At 40.6% G+C, this 25,861-nt stretch overlaps 1 protein-coding gene across 2 annotated transcripts in view; it reads right to left on the reverse strand.

Annotated features, from left to right (window-relative positions):
* The window catches only part of si:ch211-45c16.2 (mitogen-activated protein kinase kinase kinase 13), a 96,002-nt gene that overhangs the window by 57,954 nt on the left and 12,187 nt on the right, over positions 1-25,861 (reverse strand). Inside the window, exons 3-4 of one of the 2 annotated variants that reach the window (XM_061880107.1) lie at positions 4,509-4,588; positions 2,236-2,498 (exon numbers count right to left, since the gene is read on the reverse strand). The gene's annotated coding sequence lies outside the window, so the exon portion shown is untranslated. The remainder of the gene's footprint in view (positions 1-2,235; positions 2,499-4,508; positions 4,589-25,861) is intronic. The other variant, XM_061880106.1, reaches the window with a different exon arrangement.

Genomic DNA, 25,861 nt, shown 5'->3' on the forward strand with positions numbered 1-25,861 from the left:
GAGACCTGTGTCTGCTAGCTAAAGCCCCCCCACTTTTCCCAGTCTGGCGAGTCAGAGTAATAATAATAATAATAATAATAATAACAATGGATTAGATTTATATCGCGCTTTTCTATTGTTAGATACTCAAAGCGCTCACAGAGAAGTTGGAACCCATCATTCATTCACATCTGGTGGTGGTAAGCTACATCTGCAGCCATAGTTGCCCTGGGGTCATTCATCATTCATTCACCAGTGTGAGCGGCATCGGGGGCAAGGGTGAAGTGTCCTGCCCAAGGACACAACGGCAGCGATTTGGATGTCAATAGGTGGGAAGCGAACCTGCAACCCTCAGGTTTCTGGCACGGCCGCTCTACCCACTACGCCATGCCGCCCCGAAGAGTACTGCTGAGGAATTGAACCGCAAGTTGACAATATACCGCCCCCTACCTTGAGGCAGAGGTACATGCTGCCTCACGGCCTGCCTTTTCCACGTGGCAACAAGCATGTGCCCCCTCGCACGCACACGCCCAATACACAGTGTGTGTAGCCGTGGAGGCACCGCCTGTGTCTGCCTCACTTATCGTATGCTGCGTTGTTTTCATCAGGAAACATGGGATTTTGACCATGAAAATGATCAAAATATACAGGAACCACACCTATTAAAACTTATTTTATTTTATTACTTTGTTTTGGAACATCTCATGGTTAAGCCACCTGTTTGCAGGTGAGGCTTTGCCTCACTTGCCTCCCCTGACAGCAAGTCACTGGCTCATAAAATCTCAGCAACAAGCTGTAATATCTTACTGAGATAATTTAGGACAAAACCCTTAAAAGAAGTAAAACACTAACATAAAATCTGCTTAGTGAGAAGAATTACCTTATCAGACAGAAAATCAATCAATCAATCAATGTTTACTTCTATAGCCCTAAATCACTAGTGTCTCAAAGGGCTGCACAAACCACTACGACATCCTCGGTAGGCCCACATAAGGGCAAGGAAAACTCACACCCAGTGGGACATCGGTGACGACGATGACTATGAGAACCTTGGAGAGGAGGAAAGCAATTGATGTCGAGCGGGTCTAACATGATACTGTGAAAGTTCAATCCATAATGGATCCAACACAGTCGCGAGAGTCCAGTCCAAAGCGGATCCAACACAGCAGCGAGAGTCCCGTTCACAGCGGAGCCAGCAGGAAACCATCCCAAGCGGAGGCGGATCAGCAGCGCAGAGATGTCCCCAGCCGATACACAGGCAAGCAGTACATGGCCACCGGATCGGACCGGACCCCCTCCACAAGGGAGAGTGGGACATAGGAGAAAAAGAAAAGAAACGGCAGATCAACTGGTCTAAAAATGGAGTCTATTTAAAGGCTAGAGTATACAAATGAGTTTTAAGGTGAGACTTAAATGCTTCTACTGAGGTGGCATCTCAAACTTTTACCGGGAGGGCATTCCAGAGTACTGGAGCCCGAAATGAAAACGCTCTATAGCCCGCAGACTTTTTTTGGGCTTTGGGAATCACTAATAAGCCGGAGTCCTTTGAACGCAGATTTCTTGCCGGGACATATGGTACAATACAATCGGCAAGATAGGATGGAGCTAGACCGTGTCATCCTTATTTGAGATATTAAATCTTACTTAGATTTCAGTTTTTGCAGTCTGCTCTTTGGGTAAAGGATGATTCGTCCTCTTCCCCTCTAAAACCCGTCTGACGGCCACTCATCCGGCACAGTTACATAAACATGCTTAGTATCCGAGAACAAGGATGGGTGCTACATTTCTGGTTGCCAAGCAGAGTAAATAATGAAGATGGATTAAACCGCAGAGGGGCAAAGTTTACACACGCATACTGTCGGTTCAGCCAGGACAGAGTTCAGACATGAGTCTACCAGGTAGGTTAAGGTCTTATCACATCTCTAAAGGTTTGTTCCATTACATCTCCTTATAGAAAAAAAAAAAGCTGCTGCTCTGTCAGAGGTTTGTGTCATCTGCACTGTCCTTCAGGGGGCACAGAGACATACTGCATTACAAAGCAGCAGCAGCCTTAGCAGTGCCTAAAATAGCTCCCGTATGCACGACTGCTCAACACACTCCCGCAGTGCAGACACGGTGAAAACAGCTGATTCATGTACAAACACATGCACACAAGAATTGAGACGCCTGCAATAAGAAAGAGATAAAACCTCACAGAAGCGGGAGAATCTCCGCCTACACTCGCAAGTAACAATAGAGCATCACTGGACTACTCACGTTGAACCGAGCTCGGTTTCATGCTTCCTTCTTCAGTTCTGAAGCAGGGGAGGTTAAATGAGGCAAGATGGTAAATTAAGGGAGGAGAATAGCAGGAGAAAAAGCAGAAAGAGGGCGAGTCGGAGGCTGGAGAATGGCAGGCATTCCTGCAGCTTAGGCAGCACCCGGGCTGTGAGTGGGTGGCTTGCAGCGTCACGGACCCGCTCACGTCACACTTTTCATGAATGGAGCTGTCTGACGCAGGGAGGACCAGGGTCACAAACCTGAGGAGGAGGGGAAAAGGGAATCTTCTGCACTGACTCAAAGAGGAGGAGCAAACAGATATGAAGGGGACAGGCGACGGAGGGGGAGGTGGGTGTAATTCAGAGCAGCACCAGCTGGAATCAGCACGTTGGCTTGCAGTTGTGTCTCTAAGTAGGACATTCTTCTTTTTTTGACAAAAGTAAGTCCCTTTGAATCAAATCATACATCAATTTGATCTGTGATTATTGTACCAACATCGCCACATCTTCATCAACAAGACAAACGCTGCTTCGGAGAAACGGAAGGAAAAAAACACCGTATTTTTCGTACTATAAGTCGCAGTTTTTTTTCATAGTTTGGCCAGGGGTGCGCAGGAAATTCACAGAGCCCTACGACTACTGTAACGTATTATTTTCGGGTCTCCCCATGTCTAGCATTAAAAGATTACAGTTGGTACAAAATGCGGCTGCTAGACTTTTGACAAGAACAAGAAAGTTTGATCACATTACGCCTGTACTGTATATACCTTTATATACATATATACATACATATATACCTATACTGTATATACCTTTATATACATATATACATACATATATACCTATACTGTATATACCTTTATATACATATATACATACATATATACCTATACTGTATATACCTTTATATACATACATATATACCTATACTGTATATACCTTTATATACATATATATATACCTATACTGTATATACCTTTATATACATACATATATACCTATACTGTATATACCTTTATATACATATATACATACATATATACCTATACTGTATATACCTTTATATACATACATATATACCTATACTGTATATACCTTTATATACATATATACATAGATATATACCTATACTGTATATACCTTTATATACATACATATATACCTATACTGTATATACCTGTATATACATATATACATACATATATACCTTTATATACATATATACATACATATATACCTATACTGTATATACCTTTATATACATATATACATACATATATACCTATACTGTATATACCTTTATATACATATATACATACATATATACCTATACTGGCTCACCTGCACTGGCTTCCTGTGCACTTAAGATGTGACTTTAAGGTTTTACTACTTACGTATAAAATACTACACGGTCTAGCTCCATCCTATCTTGCCGATTGTATTGTACCATATGTCCCGGCAAGAAATCTGCCTTCAAAGGACTCCGGCTTATTAGTGATTCTCCAAAGCCCCAAAAAAGTCTGCGGGCTATAGAGCGTTTTCATTTTGGGCTCCAGTACTCTGGAATGCCCTCCCGGTAACAGTTGGAGATGCCACCTCAGTAGAAGCATTTAAGTCTCACCTTAAAACTCATTTGTATACTCTAGCCTTTAAATAGACTCCCTTTTTAGACCAGTTGATCTGCCGTTTCTTTTCTTTTTCTTCTTTGTCCCACTCTCCCTTGTGGAGGGGGTCCGGTCCGATCCAGTGGCCATGTACTGCTTGCCTGTGTATCGGCTGGGGACATCTCTGCGCTACTGATCCGCCTCCGCTTGGGATGGTTTCCTGCTGGCTCCGCTGTGAACAGGACTCTCGCTGCTGTGTTGGATCCATTATGGATTGAACTTTCACAGTATCATGTTAGACCCGCTCGACATCCATTGCTTTCCTCCTCTCCAAGGTTCTCATAGTCATCATTGTCAACGACGTCCCACTGGGTGTGAGTTTTCCTTGCCCTTATGTGGGCCTAACGAGGATGTCGTAGTGGTTTGTGCAGCCCTTTGAGACACTAGTGATTTAGGGCTATATAAGTAAACATTGATTGATTGATTGATTGATACTACAACCCCAACGATGTTCAGTATCACTAAGGAAATATATGCTAATGTGTTAAATGCAAGTCAATGATTGCTGATCTTCGGCCATTTTTGACGAAAGTGTGGGACGTAGCAACAGTAACTAAGGAAACGTGGCTTTGTGGGCAGAGTCGGAAGTGTCCATTGTTGTACTGACCTGTAATAAGAATGCTGGGCATCTCAGGAGGTTTGTCCCCTGTGTTATGATCTCTGTCTCACCTCTGTCCTTGTTGTCACCTGAATGCACACACACACACAAAAACATTGGAGATGATTTATAACATGACATTTATTCAAGTGCAAAGTCCACAGAATGGCGTTGATTAAAAGGCTATGGAAATAGGAGGACATATAGTCAGAATAGCTGCAGAGAAGTTGTAGTTTGAACTATTATATACAGTGAAAGTGTGGCATTGACTCCAAGCTTGAGTCATCACAAAAACCGCAGCACAAAGGAGGCACGATTCAATGTTTTGTGTGTGTGTGTGTGTGTGTGTGTGTGTGTGTGTTTGTATTCCTACCCTTCTTGAGAAATCAAAACGGAAAAGTACCTTCCATATGAGGATCGGTGAACAAGTTAGAACCGAAATCATGGTCCGAATACGGAAAAACCATCGCATCTAATAGGGAGCCAAATACTAGAGTCTGTGAACATTGCTCCAAAGTCAGGATTTTTGTTTGATTTAATCTGCATACAATAGTAAACATTGACAGGTGCAAAGGCAGCAATGTATGATAAAACAAGACGGCAGCTAAAGAAGGACATCCCTGTTCATCCCCCCTAAAAAACCTGCCAGGTGAACAGCTGATTTTACGACTTCCGGTGCTGACGTAAGACAACCCGCGTCCCATATCTGACCATAGGATGTACTTACACACTTCGGTACTAAGACTATAGTGGCCATTAACAGTTTACTTCCACAGCTGAGTTGCCCACAGTGCGGCACAGGGGCCATCTGTGATCCGTGACATTACAAAAAACATAAAATAGAGATCTCTTTTGCACCCCTGGTGGTGAAATCTTTTATCACAATATTGCCAAATAGTTTTTTGTTCTTGTAAAACAGTGAGATTTTTTGAGTAAAATTCTGAATTGTTTCATAATTTTGACAAGTGAAGTTTCAATTACTATTCTCATATTGTCATGATCTGTGGTCTGGATCATGTTTTTGTTATTAGGGACCGAATGTCCCTTTGGGACGGGGGACCCTATTGTATTTCTAAGGTTCTATTATTCTTTATTATTCCGCCGCCTCTTTAAGCTGTAATTTGACCCCCTCAACATGCTTCAAAACTCACCATATTTGACACACACATCGGGACTGGCGAAAATTGCCATCTACTAAAAAAACCAAACCCCAAAACTTAAAATTGCGCTCTAGCGCCCCCTAGTAAAAAACACAGACAAAAGAGCTGGTAACTTCCGTTAGGAATGTCGTAGAGACATGAAACAAAAACCTCTATGTAGGTCTCACTTAGACCTAGAATTCATACATTGACATCCTTCAGCAAAAATCAACAAGAAGTTGGCAAAAACCCCTTCAAAACAAAAGCTTCCTAAAAAATGTCATTTTTGCCTCTTTGAGCTGTAATTTTATCCCCTTAAAATGCTTCAAAACTCACCGAACTGGACACACATCAGAGTTGGTGAAAATTGCGATCTAATAAAAAAAACAAAAAAACAAAAAATCTTAAAATTGCGCTTTAGCGCCCCCCTAGGAATAAAACAGACAAAACTGCTTTTGGGAAGAAAACACAGACAAAACTGCTTGTAACTTCCGTTAGGAATGTCGTAGAGACATGAAATAAAAACCTCTATGTAGGTCTCACTTAGACCTAGATTTCATACATTGACACCCTTCAGCAAAAATCAACAGGAAGTTGGCAAAAAACCCTTCAAAACAAAAGTTTCCTAAAAAATTAAATTTTTGCCTCTTTAAACTGTAATTTGACCCCCTTAAAATGCTTCAAAACTCACCAAACTGGACACACACATCAGGACTGGTGAAAATTGCGATCTAATAAAAAAACAAAACTCCAAAACTCAAAATTGCACTCTAGCGCTCCCTAGGAATAAAACAGACAAAACTGCTTTTGGGAAGAAAACACAGACAAAACTGCTTGTAACTTCCGGTACGAATGTCGTAGAGACATGAAACAAGAAACCTCTATGTAGGTCTCACTTAGACCTATATTTCATTCATCGACATCCTTTAGCAAAAATCAACAGGAAGTTGGCAATTACCCCTTCAAAACAAAAGATTTGTAAAAACCTGTCACCTTTTTTCAAACATTATCTCTTCTGAGCGCGTTTGTTGTGTCGGCTTCAAACTACCACAGGAGAAAGATTGAACCCTTCTGATTAAAAATTGACAAAATAGTTTTTTTTTAACTGCTCCGGTTTTGATTTTACGAGCCTTCAAAGAATCTCTGCGCTGCTGCAGTCTCAAGCTGGCCGCTTAAAAGCAGGAAGCACCAGCGTTACCACACAATGCAGAGAAGGTTGGTACTGTGCGGGTAAAGATATGTTGACTGGGTGAAAGAAGGAGGAACCAGTTTGACACCAGGATACAGAGAAGGTAGGTAATGTGAAGGTAAAGATATGTTGTCTGGGTGATGGCAGGAAGCACCAACGTGTATGGATTAAAGAAAGAAGCACCAGTGTGACCCCAGGATGCAGGGAAGGTAGGTAATGTGCAGGTGAAGATATGTTGAATGGGTAAAGGCAGGCAACACCAGCAAAAGTCGGTCCCATCCATCGCGGCTTGTAGCTTTAATTTTCTGTTAGTTTTAAGAGTCCATTTGTTCTTGTTTTTGTGCACCCTTGTTTGTTTTAGTTTCCATGACGACTTATGATTTTCACCTGCCTCTTGCGTTCGGGACACACCTGTCTCTAATCAAGAGACCAGTATTTAAGCCTGTCTTTGTCTGTCAGTCGGCCTGGCGTCATTGCTTGTGTGATGCGATTGTTTGCTTCATGCCTTGCCAAGTAAGTTTTAGTTCATTCGTGCCACAGGTAGTGAGTTGTTGCCCTGTCCATAGTTTATTCTAAGTGTTAGCTTTTGATTCCTGCGCTAAGTTGTGCCTTCGCCTTGTGTGCCTTTTGTTTGTACCTATTTGATAGTCAAGATTAAATCATGTTCCTACCTTCAAGTCCTGTCCGGAATAGTCCGTTTGCATCTTGGGAGAACAATCCTTGCAGTAAGTTGCGAAAACCCCCACGTCGTGACGAATATTTGCAACATTTTACAGTTTTCTTATAAAAATGTGACTTTTGTCTAGTTCAATTATAAGAATTTTCGTAAAATTGCCAAAATGTTAAGCTTTTCTTGTAAAATTGCGACTGTTAGAGTAAAAAACGTATAATATTGCACAAATGTTCAGTTTTTCTTGTAACATTTTGACTTGCGTTGAGTAAAATTACGACTTCTATTATAATACTGCCTAAATTCTAAGTTTTTCTTGTGAAATTGTGACCTTTTTCTTGTGAAATTTTATATATGCATCGTTTGTATATATTATTAATGTTGTAAATACAAATGTGTATATATCTAGAAAGGGTGGTCCTAAAGAGGTAGGCCTTTTTGGGAGGTCCCAAGAAGGAAACAAATACAAGACTGTGTGTGTGTGTCTCAGACCGAAGGAGCCACCAAAATAATATGAGTGAGGGTCTTATAGTGAAAGGAGTGGCTCCAGGAACAGATGCTCTACCTTGTAGTCTTGTTACAAGCCCAACTCTCTAGGGAGGGGTGTAATGGTGCATGGAGTGTGTGTGCGTGCTTGAAAAGGAGGGACGAATCCAATCCCTGGCCTGCAACCACACCCCAGCAGGGGACCCCACTGGAGAAGGAGGGGCACTGATATCCTGCAGCGAGGATAAAAAGCAGACGGCCTCTAAATAGTGTGGAACGGCAGTCCAAAGATGCAGTGCACAGATGGCTGAGGATAATGTCCGAATGGGACACATGTCCAACAATGGTCTGGATCCCTAAACTGGATGCAAAAAGGCGATATAAGGGTCAAATAATTATGTTTTCATTAAATAGATACCAGATACCTGGAAACGTAATTCTTCCTCTTCAAACTACTGTACTGTATATTTGGGAGTTATGTTACATTATTGTTCAACGATTCTAAATAAGTGTATATAACAGTGTATTTTAAAGTGTGTTTTCCAAAAACTTTCTGAGACTCTTATTTTGTTAGCGCAGGCAGCATGAAGCAGGGCTTTTATTGTGAAGATAGGAAATGTGCAGTCGGCCTTTAGAGTTTTGACGGAAGGGACGGCGCGAAAGTCTGTTGAAATAAAAAGTGTTTCTCGCCTTCCTCTCTGTCATTTTTTCATAATAATGAACTGGCAGCAGCCAGCGTCATCTCACAAGACCCTCGGGTGCCGTGAATGTCAATCAAGCAAGCTACGGAATTTGCCGCCAATGTTTTTCTTGTAAAGTGTATGGAAGCTGGATGAATTAGATGCCAAAAACCAACCACTTTCATGTGGTATTGTACAGAAAGGACAACTTTTTTTCTCCTCCATTTGAAAATGTGGGCGTTATCATCATTACTGTCTGATTCCAATCAATGCAAGTCATCAGAATCAGGTAATACACCAACTTATATTCTTGTCTTCGTGAAAGAAAGACATCTATATGTGTTACACATGCTTGTATTATCATTAAACACATTTAACTTGTTTACAAAAATGCCTCTTTCATAAATAAATAAATATAAATGATATATATAAATGAGGTAGATCCCCTCGAGTTGGTCAATTGAAAAGTAGCTCGCCTGCAGAAAAAGTGTGGCCACCCCTGCTGTAGGGGATCTCGGAGCAGCAGTGGGCCTCAGAGGCGAGGTGTGCAGGCCCACCGGTGTGTGGACACGCCCTGGCATCCCCCAACCACTGCCCCATCTATGGGTCAAATAGTTGTCATCCCCCCAACCCCCACCCGCTGCCTTGTGGTACCTTTGGTAGAAGGAAAGGCTATGGGAGAAAACCCAGACAGAAAATCAGGACTGGAGCCCCAGAGGCGACTGGGTGTCATTGCTGACCCCCCCCGCCGGCAGCTCCTGCAGCCAAGCCGATGCCAGATGTATTGCCTTGCTTTCCTCTGGACCACATCGACACGGCCGAGAGGGGGATCTTGATGTCTGGGCAACCCAAGATCTCCATACTTTCTGCCCAGGCTTGCGCCACAGAGAGGTCACTCCAGCCTCCCCCCAAAAGGGAGGAAACAACACTGTTAAGTTCCACCCGATTGGCGCCAGCTTCGACGGTGGGAGGAATCATTGACTCAAGAAAGACTGAACTCCCTCCAGGCGCAACCCTTCGTCACTACTGACAGACGGATGCCTATGAGGATGACAGTAGCTTTAATGCTAATGAGCTGTCTTTGTCCACGTCTGTCTCTCACAAAAAGTGTGTTTCGGTCTTCAAGAAGCGCCCTTGTGTTCTTATAACCACGTTTTACATACGCAATGTAGCTCTGCCTAGTCTAATGAAACCACGTTGGACAATTTCAACGGGAAGACACAAACATCAGCGGCACTAGCATAGTTACACTTTTGTGTTACCGTCTCATTTTAACATCGACATCATGCTAAGTTAGTATATTCGCTGAAGACAGACAACATGTTTAAACTTGCAGCTACCAGAGGCGTTATTTTAAGATGTGTAGTGAAGCCCTTTTTGTTTTTCTTTAGTGACAAAACTGTGGTTGTCATACTTATGTTGGATCACTGGCAGTATCATAACTAGGGCTGGGCGATATGGCCTTTTTTTAGTATTTTGATATTTTTAGGCCATATCGCGATAGACGATATATATCTCCATATTTTGCCTTAGCCTTGAATGAACACTTGATGCATATAATCACAGCAGTATGATGATTCTATGTGTCTACATTAAAACATTCTTCTTCATACTGCAGAGAGGGAAATCACAACTAAGTCAATTGACCAAAACTGTACTCATCAAACAGTTATTAAGCAGTGGCACAAACATTTGAAAGTGCAAGATTGTCAGAGAGATTTTAAAACAAGCTATTAGTGCACTTTTGTGCATGATGTCACTAAGATGACATATCAAAACAACACTAAATTAAAGTGCACTTTTTGTTCAGAACGCCACTCAATCAATCAATCAATCAATGTTTACTTATATAGCCCTAAATCACTAGTGTCTCAAAGGGCTGCACAAACCACCACGACATCCTCGGTAGGCCCACTACATTAATTTAAAACAATGTGCACTTTTGTTAATGATGTGACTAAGGGCATATCAAAAAAACTGTAAATTAAAGTGCACTTTTTGTATATAAAGCCACTACAATAGTTTAAAACAAATAAAGTGCACTTTACTGCATGATGTCACTAAAATTACATCAAAACAACACTAAATTAAAATGCAATTTTTGTACAGAACGCCACTACAATAGTTTAAATCAAGCTATTAGTACATTTTTGTGCATGATGTGACTAAGGGCATAACAAAACAACACTAAATTAAAGTGCACTTTTTGTACAGAACACCATGACAATAGTTTGGAAAAAATGATGTGCACTTTTGTGCATGATGTCACTAAGATGACATATCAAAAATACACTAAATTAAAGTGCACTTTTTGTGCAGAACGCCACTACAATAGTTTAAGACAAATAAAGTGCACTTTTGTGCATGATGTCACACAAGATATTTCAATACTGTCAAATAAAAATGAACTGCATAATAGGAAATCAAATAGTGTATGTAGGTAGGTTACTACGGACATTATCGAATTCTGTTGTTGACTATTTTTCCATACGGTGTTGATCTGGAAATGTTTGCCTCGCCATTTTGATGGTGTGGGCGTGTGGCACCGAATGGAGGTGTTGAAATGCGGAGAAAGCACTCTTCATTCTCTAACAGGTGACTTTTCAATCAATCAATCAATCAATGTTTATTTATATAGCCCTAAATCACAAGTGTTTCAAAGGGCTGCACAAACCACAACGACATCCTCAGTATAGAGCCCATATAAGGGCAAGGAAAAACTCACACTCAGTGGGACGTCGGTGACAGTGATGACTCTGAGAAACCTTGAAAAGGACCGCATATGTGGGCAACGCCCCCGGGGGTTGACTTTTCAAATGATGCTACATATTAATCATTTTTGTAGCAACGCTTTTGCCCCACACTTTACAAATTACGGTTGTCTGTTCGACATATTCCCACTTGAAGCCAAACCACCGCCATACGCTGGACCCCCTGCTGTTTTTCTTGGGAATTAATTGTTCCTTCATGTGTTACCAGATTCGCACCTTTTTTCTCTCGTATTACAGCTCGCACCACAGCTAACGTTACCCACGCTGCTACCTCTCTGCTCCGCGAGGGCGTATACGTATGTGACGTATGACGTGACAGTATGTGACGTATGACGTGACAGTATGTGACGTATGACGTGACAGTATGTGACCTATGTTAGAAGGTGCGCTTGCAGTCTGTGAGAAGGAGAGACAGCAAAGAGCGAGAAACGCCTGTAGTGTAATGCCAGCAGCTGAAAGCAACTGCGTGAGAACGTATACTCCAATATCACGATATATTCATCCATCCATTTTCTACCGCTTATTCCCTTTCAGGGTCGCGGGGGGCGCTGGCGCCTATCTCAGCTACAGTCGGGCGGAAGGCGGGGTACACCCTGGACAAGTCGCCACCTCATCGCAGGGCCAACACAGATAGACAGACAACATTCACACTCACATTCACACACTAGGGCCAATTTAGTGTTGCCAATCAACCTATCCCCAGGTGCATGTCTTTGGAGGTGGGAGGAAGCCGGAGTACCCGGAGGGAACCCACGCATTCACGGGGAGAACATGCAAACTCCACACAGAAAGATCCCGAGCCTGGATTTGAACCCAGGACTGCAGGACCTTCGTATTGTGAGGCAGACGCACTAACCCCTCTGCCACTGTGAATAAATCTCTCACTCATTCAAATGAGTGAGAGATTTATTTTATGACTTCGTTCAAGTGAAGGATATGATAAACTTTTTATGTTTGGTGCCTATAAACAAGCTCTAGGAACACATATTACTGAGAGAACATTATTAAAAGTCAATTTTTTAGGGGTGTAACGGTACACAAAAATTTCGGTTCGGTACGTACCTCGGTTTAGAGGTCCCGGTTCGGTTCATTTTCGGTACAGTAAGAAATCAAAAAAATATAAATTTTTTGGTTATTTATTCACCAAATTTGTAAACAATGGCTTTATTCTTTTAACATTGGGAACACTATAATAATTCTGCCCACGTTAATCCACATTAAACTGCCTCAAGTTGTTGCTTTGATTAAATAAAATGAAAAAACCTTTCTTCTACATATAAAAAGTTTAACATTAAACAGTTTGCATTGAAACTGTTTAATGTTAAACAGTTAAACAGATTTCTTGCCAGTGGTGCAACTTGAATCCCTCCCTGTTAGTGTTGTTACACCCTCCGACAACACACCGACGAGGCATGATGTCTCGAAGGTTCCAAAAAATACTAAAAAAAACGGAAAATAACAGAGCTGAGACCCGGTGTTTGTAATGTGAAAATGAAAATGGCGGGTGTGTTACCTCGGCGACGTCACGTTCTGACGTCATCGCTAAAAGACCGATAAACAGAAAGGCGTTTAATTTGCCAAAATTCACCCATTTAGAGTTCGGAAATCGGTTAAAAAAATATATGGTTTTTTTTCTGCAACATCAAGGTATATATTGACGCTTGCATAGGTTTAGTGATAATGTTCCCTTTTAAATCCAATGTTTTCATCGGTAAAATGTAAATACCGCTTTCCAAATCGGTGTTGGATACCTATCTTTCGGAAAGCAACTTGCTGAGCACAGATCGATATACTACAAATTTACGAATACAAATCGATCTATTAATGTATCAATCAATTATTACACCCTTATTGAGAACACATGTACATGGAGGATAGTCCTGGCACTGCTGTTACTCTGAGAGAAGTGGTGGTGACTAGTTAAATATTACCTCAACAAGAGAGACAGACAAACATCTAAAAGGTGCATGGAATTCAAATGACTGAAACTGAAATGTTTGCTGAGCAGGGAACTTCAGGCGACACTCTCTCTCAAGTCAAAATTCCAAAGGTCAGCTGATCACCAGCCTCTGTGCTCGCAAAAACAACACAAATACGTGACATTTCATAAAAGTTTCATAGAAACATCACCACTCGAATACACAGCACATCCATTTTTTAGGATTTTCTTTGCCCATACAGCATAGGTTTATTTGTGCTTTGTAATGAAGACAGAATGACTCAGCTGAACCTAACATCTGTCACATTTACCTAATCTGCAATCAGTCTGGTTAATGATTATGATGATTGTACTGTATATGATGCAACTTTGGCTATTTTTTTTGTTTTACATTGACTGAGCCTCGCCTCTTAAGTTTTCCGAACTCAATCTGAGTCAGCTATATCTTCAGAGTGGCCAAAGTCTCCTGTTCTGTTCAGTTCTGTCACGATGAACGGCACACAGCTACAATACAACACAGAGAGGCCCACAGATACAACACAGGCGGTCCGGGCTCCGTGCAACTCGCCTTCGAGTGTAACCCACACTGGCCCTGCCCCGTTATACACACTCATTACTTTTTCACCAGCAGCACTGACAGCTCCTATGTCCCCTACATCAATAAGAAGAAAAAGTCCACGGCGCACATCACTTAAGCAGGATTACCTTTCCAACTGCCATCAGGAATCAGCCGGTCACTAACACGCTGGCCCGTGGAGGTCAATGTCGCTATTATAGCTAGTGATTGGTGGCAAAGGCCATGATGGAAAACCTTATACTGTAGGTTACGTCCGATGCGTTTTCCTGAGCACTAAATAACCATCAGGGATAAAGATGAAGAAGAAAACGACGCCATATTTCTAAAAGAATTGACCTTATATATCACAAATAAGCCATTATTTTCATGTTGTGCTCAGAACAGCTGCATAGCTTGTCACACATACTTCTTGTACACCACAGTAGCTAAAACAGACATAAATAAACAACAGTAAGAAATATATTTAAATTGTATTCTACAATTGTAATCCAACTAAATCGCTCAAACATCTTCCTTACCTTACTCGACTTCAGCTCAGCGATCAAAGAAAAAATTGTTTTTCTTTCGCTTGTTTCTGGCAACACTTCTACACAAGAGCCAGGATTATCAAAAACAAGCACAACCTGTGGCCCCAAATGTGTTTGTGTTAGCAAAACATTCTACTTCTGAACAACCGTTGGCAAAATACAACATGCACACCGAGTCCCCAACTGTGTTTCTGTACTTTCAGAGTCTCCCGCAGCGCTTTGTTGTTTGGACGGCCGCTTTAACAACAAAGAGCCATCGAATAAACTAAAGTCTTAAAAAAAAAAAAAGTCTTAACAAGCTGCACTGCTTAGTTCTGCGTCTGCTTCTGTCAGTGCAGCTCCCAGCATTGTCGCACCCACAGAGCCATTTGATTGGTTACACGCAGATCGGTAACAGCCAATCAGCAGTGAGTATTCAGAGCGCATGTAACGCGGAGTGAGCAGACAGGTGTTTTAGCAGGTAAGGCAGCGGACTCTCCCCAAATGATAGTAAACACCTCCCAGTCAACTACTAGTAACATCACTATGAGCCTGTTGACGTTCTAGAAACAAGCGGCAGCTCAGCTCGCTCGCAGTCATTGAGGTATATGCTAATTAGCTATTAGCGAAACGTTAGCTCACTGTGCGTGCGTGTGTTTTACGGACAGCAAAGCCCTGTCAGTCTGAGAAAGAAGCAATATTGACTTACAGTTAAAAGCTAAGTTATTTCACTTGACCTTTTTCTGTGTTGATTGAGCTGTGTTGAAGCAGCAAAGAAGGACATGATGTTAAATGAAGAGTTTCTGTCTCTGATAGTTGATATAATAATGTAACTGCATCATAAAGCCTACATGAACTCCATGGTGTTCAGGGATGAATAGTCTCTCCTATTGCTATTGTACTATTTTTTCAGTCATAGTTACATCAATCATTAGTAATGTAGCAGCCTAGTTTTGAACGGCAGGGTCAAAATATAACATTTACATAATACAAATCAACTACAGGCTTCCCAAATGCTGTAATAAATTAAGCAGAGACCCCAAAAGGGACAAGCTGTAGAAAATGGATAGATGGATGGATGGATGGAGTTGAGCATATGTCAGCATGTGGCTCCACTTTTAACTCTTTTTTTCAAACGCTTATTGCAAACGCTTACTTACAGTAAGTCATTAACTGGACTTTGTAAGTCATTATTTTAGTATCTCAGGTAACTAGGACTGTTTTGTTTTTACTTTATGGAAAAAATATCAAGATATAGACTGTATATTGCCATTCAGCAAATGGAGCAGAAAACAACCAAAAGTTGTAGGTTACTTCACGCGACGAAGCCGGCCTACTTCACCACAGTCTGTAGTCTATTGCCTTCCCAGGTTGTGGTGGCAGCTACGAGGTGGAGATGTAATGGCGACAGGCCGAGTTACACCGATCCTTACACCCACCCACCCCCTTCCCTGGTCCCCTCCTCCTGGAGAGTCACCTCCTTAACTAACATATTTTCTGGGGGCAACACTGATTTTATTATGAAGAGTACTCACAAAGTTCAATGCACTCAACAAAAAAGTACTGTATCTTTATGATGCTTCGCTCAATCACCACAAAATTTGGTACACACCTTACCATGCTCGGTATTTTTTTTGCAAGATTGGTTGGAAAAACATGACGATAAAGCAAAACATCTGAGGGACTAAGCAACTCATCCTTGAGTCATTGACTATTTGTCTAGTGATTATAAAACTGAGGAGATCTGTATAACAATTATACTGGCATGTCTTCCAAATAATTTGAAGTGGCACCATTAAAATCATTACAGTGTTTCCCCCAAAATATTTGTTACTTAACGTGGTGTCTCTCCAGGGGTAAGGAACAATGTAATTTGGCCTGTTTCCACCATCACGTCTCAATTGCATCACTGCCTGGGGGGTCAATAGACTACAGACTGTGGTGAAGTAGGCCGGCTTTGTCGCGTGAAGAAGCCTACAATTTTTGGTTGTGTTTTCATTCCGTATGCTGAATGGCAATATACGATATATATCTCGATATTTTTTCCGTAAAGTAAAAACAAAACAGTCCTAGTTGCCTGAGATACTAAGTATGTCATTATTTTGGTTTGGTAAATATTGACCTACTAAGACAAAATAATGACTAAGTCAAATTACTGACTTACTGTAAATAAGTGTTTGAAAACTAGAGAAGCTGACCCTGAGAAGCTGGACAGGAGAAAAATTATATATATATATATATATATATATATATATATATATATATATATATATATATATATATCTTGATTGGATTATCCGGAGAATAGTGCTCGATACCGTGGTAGAGCGCAATATGTAGGTGTGGGAAAAATCACAAGACTACTTCATCTCTACAGAACTGTTTCATGAGGGGTTCCCTCAATCATCAGGAGATTTTAATGGAAGCATTCACATACAATGGTTTATATAGGGCACAGAGTGGGTGGGTACAGGCAGGCGTAGGGTGTGGTGATTGGCTCATGTGTTACCTAGGAGGTGTTTCCGTCTGTGGCGGCATGTTGAAATGATTTCACTGCGCTTGTTGAGGGATGATAGATCTGGATGATATATAATAAACAGTTTCTCTTTTAAGCATAGGTTGCATCTTTTATTACCACTGTTGTAAGGTGTGCTGGATGCAAGAATTTGCCATGTTATTGAATATTCAACATTATTGTCTTTGAGGCTCCAAATGTGTTTGCTAAGTTCTGTAGAATTCCGCAAAGTCTGGTTTCTAAAGGAGGCGTTGTGATTATTCCATTTGAAGGAGCGTTCAAAACAAGATGGAATAATCACAACGCCTCCTTTAGAAACCAGACTTTGCGGAATTCTACAGAACTCAGCAAACACATTTGGAACCTCAAAGACAAGCTTTCCGAGACTCTTATTTTGTTAGCGCAGGCAGCATGAAGCCGGGCTTTTATTGTGAAGATAGGAAATGTGCAGTCGGCCTTTAGAGTTTTGACGGAAGGGACGGCGCGAAAGTCTGTTGAAATAAAAAGTGTTTCTCGCCTTCCTCTCTGTAATTTTTTCATAATAATGGACTGGCAGCAGCCAGCGTCATCTCACAAGACCCTCGGGTGCCGTGAATGTCAATCAAGCAAGCTACGGAATTTGCCGCCAATGTTTTTCTTGTAAAGTGTATGGAAGCTGGATGAATTAGATGCCAAAAACCAACCACTTTCATGTGGTATTGTACAGAAAGGACAACTTTTTTTCTCCTCCATTTGAAAATGTGGGCGTTATCATCATTACTGTCTGATTCCAATCAATGCAAGTCATCAGAATCAGGTAATACACCAACTTATATTCTTGTCTTCGTGAAAGAAAGACATCTATATGTGTTACACATGCTTGTATTATCATTAAACACATTTAACTTGTTTACAAAAATGTCTCTTTCATAAATAAATAAATATAAATGATATATATAAATGAGGTAGATCCCCTCGAGTTGGTCAATTGAAAAGTAGCTCGCCTGCAGAAAAAGTGTGGGCACCCCTGAACTAAGCTATTCCATTGTGTATATTGAACATACAAGCTGTGCTCTCTTAGCCCAGAATGATCGATCAGGAGTATGACATGAATATGTTAAACGATGCTTTCAAGGACTGCTGAATAGAGTAGGACGCCACGTCCGCCAGAATTTTTTTAATTTTATTTATTACTCACTTTGCATTAAAACACCCGTAAATCTTAGTGTTACAATAACAAAGCAATATTTAAGACAATCAAAGCTTAGCTATTAAAACATATTCAAGACTGATCTAAGATCTAAACAGAAACTGATCTAAGACTGAAACACTATCAGTAAAGCATAAGAAACAAACATGCAAAATATGTCTAATAGTGAGTTTGTTCTTTTAGTTTTATTTTTTTAGATTTCATTGTGATCACAATTAAACATTAACAATTAAGGATAACCCTGATGTTATTCGTAAAAAAAACGTGATATAAAATGTTGATATTGTTTATATAAATTCTAGCTGACTTGATGTCATAAATTGGGAGTAGTTGGTAGCAAAGTTCCAAAATCACCTGTTCTTGAGTAAATATACGAGAATAAAATAGTTTTAATTTCTGCAACCAGACAGACAAAGACTGTTGACCTCTATGCACAAAGACACGGCTTCAGTAGATGGATGGATAAAAAGAGGTCGGCCGAGCTCTCTTGGTTGTTCGCACAAAGCCCGTCATGGATGAGTGAATTGTGCACACAGTATTCTGCCAGTCGGACAGGCTGATAATGTTTTGTGAGATTATCATGCAAAGCCCACTGACAAACCACAGCTTAACCAATTTGTGTTGAGAGAAAATTACATAACAATGAGTGTTCATAACTAAGGGAGGATTCTGTCCACACCGTTGATGATCCCTTTATCTTCAGTTAAGAGCAGACAGTGGGAGCAGCAGATAAAGATTGTGCTACCTTAACATTCAATCCGCACCTCTACTGATCTCGGGAAATATTCAAAGAATTGGAAGCAACGAGGCAAAGCGGAAAACTTCAATTGATTTACTAAGCATTTGTTGGTGGATGAAACCTATGCATGTTCTGTTTGGTATTCAAGTTGTGTAATTGTTTGTGTAAGGTTCTACTGATAGCTGCTCTCTTGTGTGAAGAGTAAGACAAACATGTGCTGTGCAAAGAAGACGGCAGACAGCGAACAACTTCAATACCTTGAAATGCAAATGGTTACATTTGATTATAAACGGGGACACATTGGAGTGTCCAGGATTGGAATATGTTTGACTGCTGAGGTCTAACTGTACCCTGCTACTAACGTGATATCCTGAAATCATTTCAGAGTGATGTAATACGTTTTTAAAAATCCGTAAAGGCTGTCATTGACTGCTTTATTCAGTTAACCTGCAAAGTTTCTTATAGTTGCAGGTAGGGCTGGGCGCTATGGCATTTTGTTAATATCTCAATATTTTTAGGCCATGTCACGAAACACAATATATATCTCGATATTTTGCCTTAGCCTTGAATCAACACTTGATGCATATAATCACATCAGTATGATGATTCTGTTTCCCTACATTAAAACATTCTTCTTCATACTCCATTAATATATGCTCATGTTAAACTTTCATGCACAGAGGGAAATCACAACTACCGTATTTTTCGGAGTATAAGTCGCATTTTTTGGAGAAATTCATTTGATAAAACCCAACACCAAGAATAGACATTTGAAAGGCAATTTAAAATAAAGAATATTGACCAACAGGCTGAATAATTTACGTTATATGAGGCATAAATAACCAACTGAGAAGGTGCCTGCTATGTTAACCTAACATATTATGGTAAGAGTCATTCAAATAACTATAACATATAGAACATGCTATATGTTTACCAAACAATCTGTCACTCCTAATCCATAAATCCCATGAAATCTTATACGTCTAGTCTCTTACGTGAATGAGATAAATAATATAATTTGATATTTTACGGTAATGTGTTAATAATTTCACAAATAAGGCGCTCCCGAGTATAAGTCGCACCCCTGGCCAAACTATGAAAAAAAACTGCGACTTATAGTCCGAACAATACGTTAAGTCAATTGCTCAAAACTCTATTTATTAAACAGTTATTAAGCAGTGGCACAAACATTCATGCAAATTCCAAAACAGAAAGTGCAAGATTGTCAGAGACATTTCAAAACAAGCTATTAGTGCACTTTTGTGCATGATGTCACTAAGATGACATAGCAAAACACTAAATTAAAGTGCACTTTTTGTACAGAACACCACTACAATAGTTTAAAACAAATAAAGTGCGCTTTTGTGCATGATGTCACACAAGATATTTCAATAACTGTCAAATAAAAATTAGCTGCATGATAGGAAATCAAATAGTGTATGTCCTTCGCTATGTGGTAGGTAACTGCAGACGTTATCTCCTGTCGTTAACTATTCTTTTCATACTGTATTGATGTGGAAATGGTTGCTTCGGCATTTTGTTGGTGTGGCACCGAACGGAGATGTTGACATGAAGAGTTTCAAACACTGCTGCTACTTTTTGTAACAACGCTTTTGCCGCATACTTGTTCAACATCTTCCTGCTTGAAGCCAAACCACTGCCAGATGATGGACTCCCTGCTGTTTTTCTTGGGAAATAATTCTTCCTTCATTGGTTACCACACCGCTAGCATCGAAGCTAACTTTACCATGCCGCTACCTCTCGGCGTGTGACGTTGCATGCGCGACAGTATGTGACTTATGTAAGAAGGTGCGCTTGTTTTACGTCTCTGTGAGAAGGAGAGACAAGAGGGAGTGAGACACGCCTGCAGCTAAAAGCAACTGCATGAGGACGTATACTCGAATATCACGATATAGTCATTTTCTATATCGCACAATGACAAACCCGCGATATATCGAGTATATTCCATACATTGCCCAGCCCTAGGTTGCGTACCATGAACTAATCAGCGGTAACAGTTGGCTCGGTACCAATTGTTCAACATTAATTGTGTTGTTGTTGTAATCTGCAAAACACTGTAATAACCATGTGGTCAAAAAACGCTACGGTTTCATTTCTATTTTCTATCAAACAATGAATCAATCAAAGCTTACTTATATAGCCCTAAATCAGTAGTGTCTCAAAGGGCTGCACAAGTCACGACGACATTAAAGATTTCTTTTTTTGTGAAGAAATGTTTAGAATTAAGTTCAAGAATCCAGATGGATCTCTATTACGATCCCCAAAGAGGGCACTTTAAGTTGATGATTACTTCTACGCAAGGGCGTAGAATTGGGTAGGGATGCTAGGGACACGTCCCTACCAATATCCAGCTGCTACTGTGTAGTCACTATCAATACAAGCGCTGCCCGTAATGTTTAGTCAATGATTATGGCACAGAAAGGGTTAAATGTCGGTCTCTGCCAGAAGTCCCGCCTCTAACCTAAATATCGCTCCCAAATTGGTTGCCGCGTTCGTGCTAACTTACGTGTGATTGGCTGTCCCCGCTGTCACTCCTCACTGTGGAAAAAACAGTCCCACCTATCCAGACGTTAGCTCCAAATTAGCACTCCATCTCGTCTTTTCCTCCGCTTTTTTTTCCAGGTGAAAGTCAATGCTCAGTCCCCTCTACCATTGTTAACCCTCCCCGGAGGTGAAAGTTAACCTGAAACATGTGAATTCAACTACTTTAGTCCGTTTTTTAACATCGTAAAAACATCAGCTGTCTCTTTCTACGGACTGCAACAGTCCGTTGTCATGGATACATGACAAAAACTTCCATTCATAGCAGTCATGCGTGCCTGAGGCGGAGTGATAGCCTACGCTGTGATCAGGCTTTAGAATAGTAGCCGTGCTCAATATTTAAACCACGGTTAACAGCCAATCAGATCGCCGGATTTCACCTTTCCGTTTAATTTTTTTAATTTTTTTTAGTTTCATGTAACATATTTACATTTCAAAAGCAGCAATAGAAAGAAGTAGATGAAGGGAAAAATTGTGAGTGATTTAAACACAAGTTGGAGAAAAGATTATTACAGTTCATTTATGTTTATTTACAATGTTGTATTGCATGAATGTATTTCTGATGTTGTTGATGGACAGTAGGCTATGTTGATTGACAGTATGATGCACAGTTGCACTACAGCCCTACACTAAAGAGTAAAGATGAGAACTCTTCCAAGTTGTCTCCTTTGCTTTCATTTTAGTTACTTTACCCTATAACACCTGCATGACGTGAAATTACGATTGCTAATGTAAAAAAAATAAAATAAAATAAACTTTCAGAGTGCTGCCTTGGAGCACTTTTGTGTCCCCACCAATCTCAAAATCAAACCTACTCCCTTGCTTCTACGTGTAGAAATCTTTATTTATAATTGAATCACATGTTTATTTTTCAACAATTTTTGCTATTTTTGTATCTTTATTTCCAAATAGTTCAAGAAAGACCACTACAAATAAGCAATACTTTGCACTGTTATACAATTTAAAAAATCAGAAACTGATGACATAGTGCTGTATTTTACTTCTTTATCTCTTTTTTCAACCAAAAATGCTTTACTATTAGGGGGTACTTGAATAAATAAAATGTTCACAGGGGGTACATCACTGAAAAAAGGTTGAGAACCACTGGAGTAGTGAATCCTGTCTGATTCCAACCCATGCAAGTCATCAGAAACATGTAATACACCAACGCACGCACGCCCCTGGCGCACAGACTCTGCTTTTGTTAGACATTTACTAACACCACATCAACTCAAATTGGATTGTTTTATCATCTGCGGTCAGAACGTGCACGGGTCTGCGCACACAAAACACCAAATGTCAGCGCCACTGCCGAGACGCTGGAGCTCATGTGCTCCGGTTCTCCACTCGTGTGTATTAATATGCTCCCCATGAGGCGCTGCAGGCTGTGGTAATTATAGAAGCTCAGCTAGTAGACACATCACAAGAGCGCAGTACATTCAAAGCAACGTGCCCTTGCATAAATAGCAGTGCAAGTATGCATGCTGTAAAACAACTTTGTAAATGCTTAAATGAACAATATGTGTTTACACTGCATTTCCATTTAGCCATAATATAGAACAACCTGTACGCAGATACATGTCGATCCCTGATTTGTGCAGATTTACAAACCTGATTTGACTCGAGATATAACTGAAATATAAACAATCTGTTGTAAACGTTTACTAACTTACTGTAGAGGCAATGTTTTAAAGGGGAACATTATCAGCAGACCTATGTAAGCGTCAATATATACCTTGATGCTGCAGAAAAGAGACCATACATTTTTCTAAATGGGTGAATTTTGGCAAATTAAACGCCTTTCTGTGATGACGTCAGAACGTGACATCTCCGAGGTAACACAGCCGCCATTTTCATTTTCAACACATTACAAACACCGGGTCTCAGCTCTGTTATTTTCCGTTTTTTCGACTATTTTTTGGAACTTTGGAGACATCATGCCTCGTCGGTGTGTTGTTGGAGGGTGTAACAACACTAACAGGGAGGGATTCAAGTTGCACCACTGGCCCGAAGATGCGAAAGTGTCTGCCGCCAGACCCCCATTGAATGTGCCAGAGTGTCTCCACATTTGACCGGCGATGCTAAGACAGACATGGCACAGAGATGTATGGATAACCTGCAGATGCATTTGCAACGATAAATTCAACGAAATCACAAAGGTGAGTTTTGTTGATGTTGACTTATGTGCTAATCAGACATATTTGGTTGCGGCGTGACTGCCAGCTAATCGATGCTAACATGCTACGCTAATCGACGCTAACATGCTATTTACCGGCGGTGCTAAAGCAGACATGGGACAGAGATGTATGGATAACCTGCAGATGCATTTGCAACTATAAAGTCAACGAATTCACAAAGGTGAGTTTTGTTGATGTTGACTGCCAGCTAATCGATGCTAACATGCTACGCTAATCGATGCTAACATGCTATTTACCGGCGGTGCTAAAGCAGACATGGCACAGAGATGTATGGATAACCTGCAGATGCATTTGCAACGATAAAGTCAACGAAATCACAAAGGTGAGTTTTGTTGATGTTGACTGATGTGCTAATCAGACATATTTGGTTGCGGCGTGACTGCCAGCTAATCGATGCTAACATGCTACGCTAATCGACGCTAACATGCTATTTACCGGCGGTGCTAAAGCAGACATGGCACAGAGATGTATGGATAACCTGTAGATGCATTTGCAACTATATTACGTTTCCTTCCACCCACATTTAATGCAAAACAAACACTTACCAATCGAAGGATTTAAGTTGCTCCAATGTCACGAGATGCGAAAGTCCTGATCGTTTGGTCCGCACATTTTACCGGCGATGCTAACGCAGCTATTTGGCCATGCTTTGACTATGAATAGCGTCAATAGCTATTCGCTCAATAGCTTCAGTTTCTTCTTCAATACTTTCATACTCCATCCATCCGTTTCAATACATGCGTAATCTGTTGAATCGCTTAAGTCGCTGAAATCCGAGTCTGAATCCAAGCTAATGTCATGCTGTGGTATTCGCCGTTATTTGTTTACATTGTATGACGTCACAGGGAAATGGATAGTCGCATCGCAAATAGCGAAAATCAAGCACTTTAAAGCTTTTTTTAGGCGTATTCGGGGACCGGTAAAATTTTGAAAAAAACTTCAAAAAATACAACAAGCCACTGGGAACTGATTTTTATTGTTTTTAACCATTTTGAAATTGTGATAATGTTCCCCTTGAAGTAAAAATTACACAATTCCTAATAGTTATACTTGTCCTGATGTGGGATCTGAGCGGAGTACGTCGTGGCTTGTACAGCCCTTTGAGACATCGGTGATTAAGGTCTATATGAGTAAATGTTGACTGATTGATTGATAGACATGAGTACAAATAAATCAATCATTGTCAGGCACACGAGGTTGTAAAAAAACAAGAAAACAACCGTAACTTTTAGGGGAAGTGCACTTTTTTTGGAATGTTGCCTATCTTGTCTCCCTGTTGCGAGTCCCAAACTCTGGAACGATCTCCCTCTCCATGTGAGACAAGCCCCTACTTTGGCTACTTTTAAGACCCTTCTTAAAACCCATTTTTATTCATGGGCTTTTAACCCAGCATGAGACTTTAAACTGTTTTTAACTTTTTTAACTGTTTTTAACTTTTTAACTGCTTTTTATCTAACAAATTCTTCTTAAAGGCCTACTGAAATGAGATGTTCTTATTTAAACGGGGATAGCAGGTCCATTCTATGTGTCATACTTGATCATATTTTTGCTGAAAGGATTCAGTAGAGAACATCGACGATAAAGTTCACATCTTTTGGTTGCTAATAAAAAAGCCTTGCCTTTACCGGAAGTAGCAGACGATGTGCGCGTGACGTCACGGGTTGTAGGTCTCCTCACATTTGAACATTGTTTACAAACATGGCCACCAGCAGCTAGAGCGATTCGGACCGAGAAAGCGACGATTTCCCCATTAATTTGAGCGAGGATGAAAGATTCGTGGATGAGGAAAGTGAGAGTGAAGGACTAGAAAAAAAAAAGACTGGAGGGCAGTGGGAGCGATTCAGATGTTATTAGACACATTTACTAGGATAATTCTGGAAGATCCCTTATCTGCTTATTGTTTTAATGAGATTGTAAAGTCATACCTGAAATTCGGATGGCTGCGGTGAACGCCAGTGTCTCTCAGAGAAGCCAATGGAGGAGCCAAGATCACAGCTGCCTAATACCTTGTTTTAAAATGTCTCTGACAATCTTGCACTTTCAAATGTTTGTGCCACTGCTTAATAACTGTTTATTAAATACAGTTTTGGTCAATTGACTTAGTTGTGATTTCCTCTCTGCATGTAAGTTTAAAAGTAGCATATATTAATGCAGTATGAAGAAGAATGTTTTAATGCAGACACATAGAACCATCATACTGCT

Source organism: Nerophis ophidion, linkage group LG19 (genome assembly GCF_033978795.1).
Source record: "Nerophis ophidion isolate RoL-2023_Sa linkage group LG19, RoL_Noph_v1.0, whole genome shotgun sequence".
Lineage (NCBI taxonomy): Eukaryota > Metazoa > Chordata > Actinopteri > Syngnathiformes > Syngnathidae > Nerophis > Nerophis ophidion.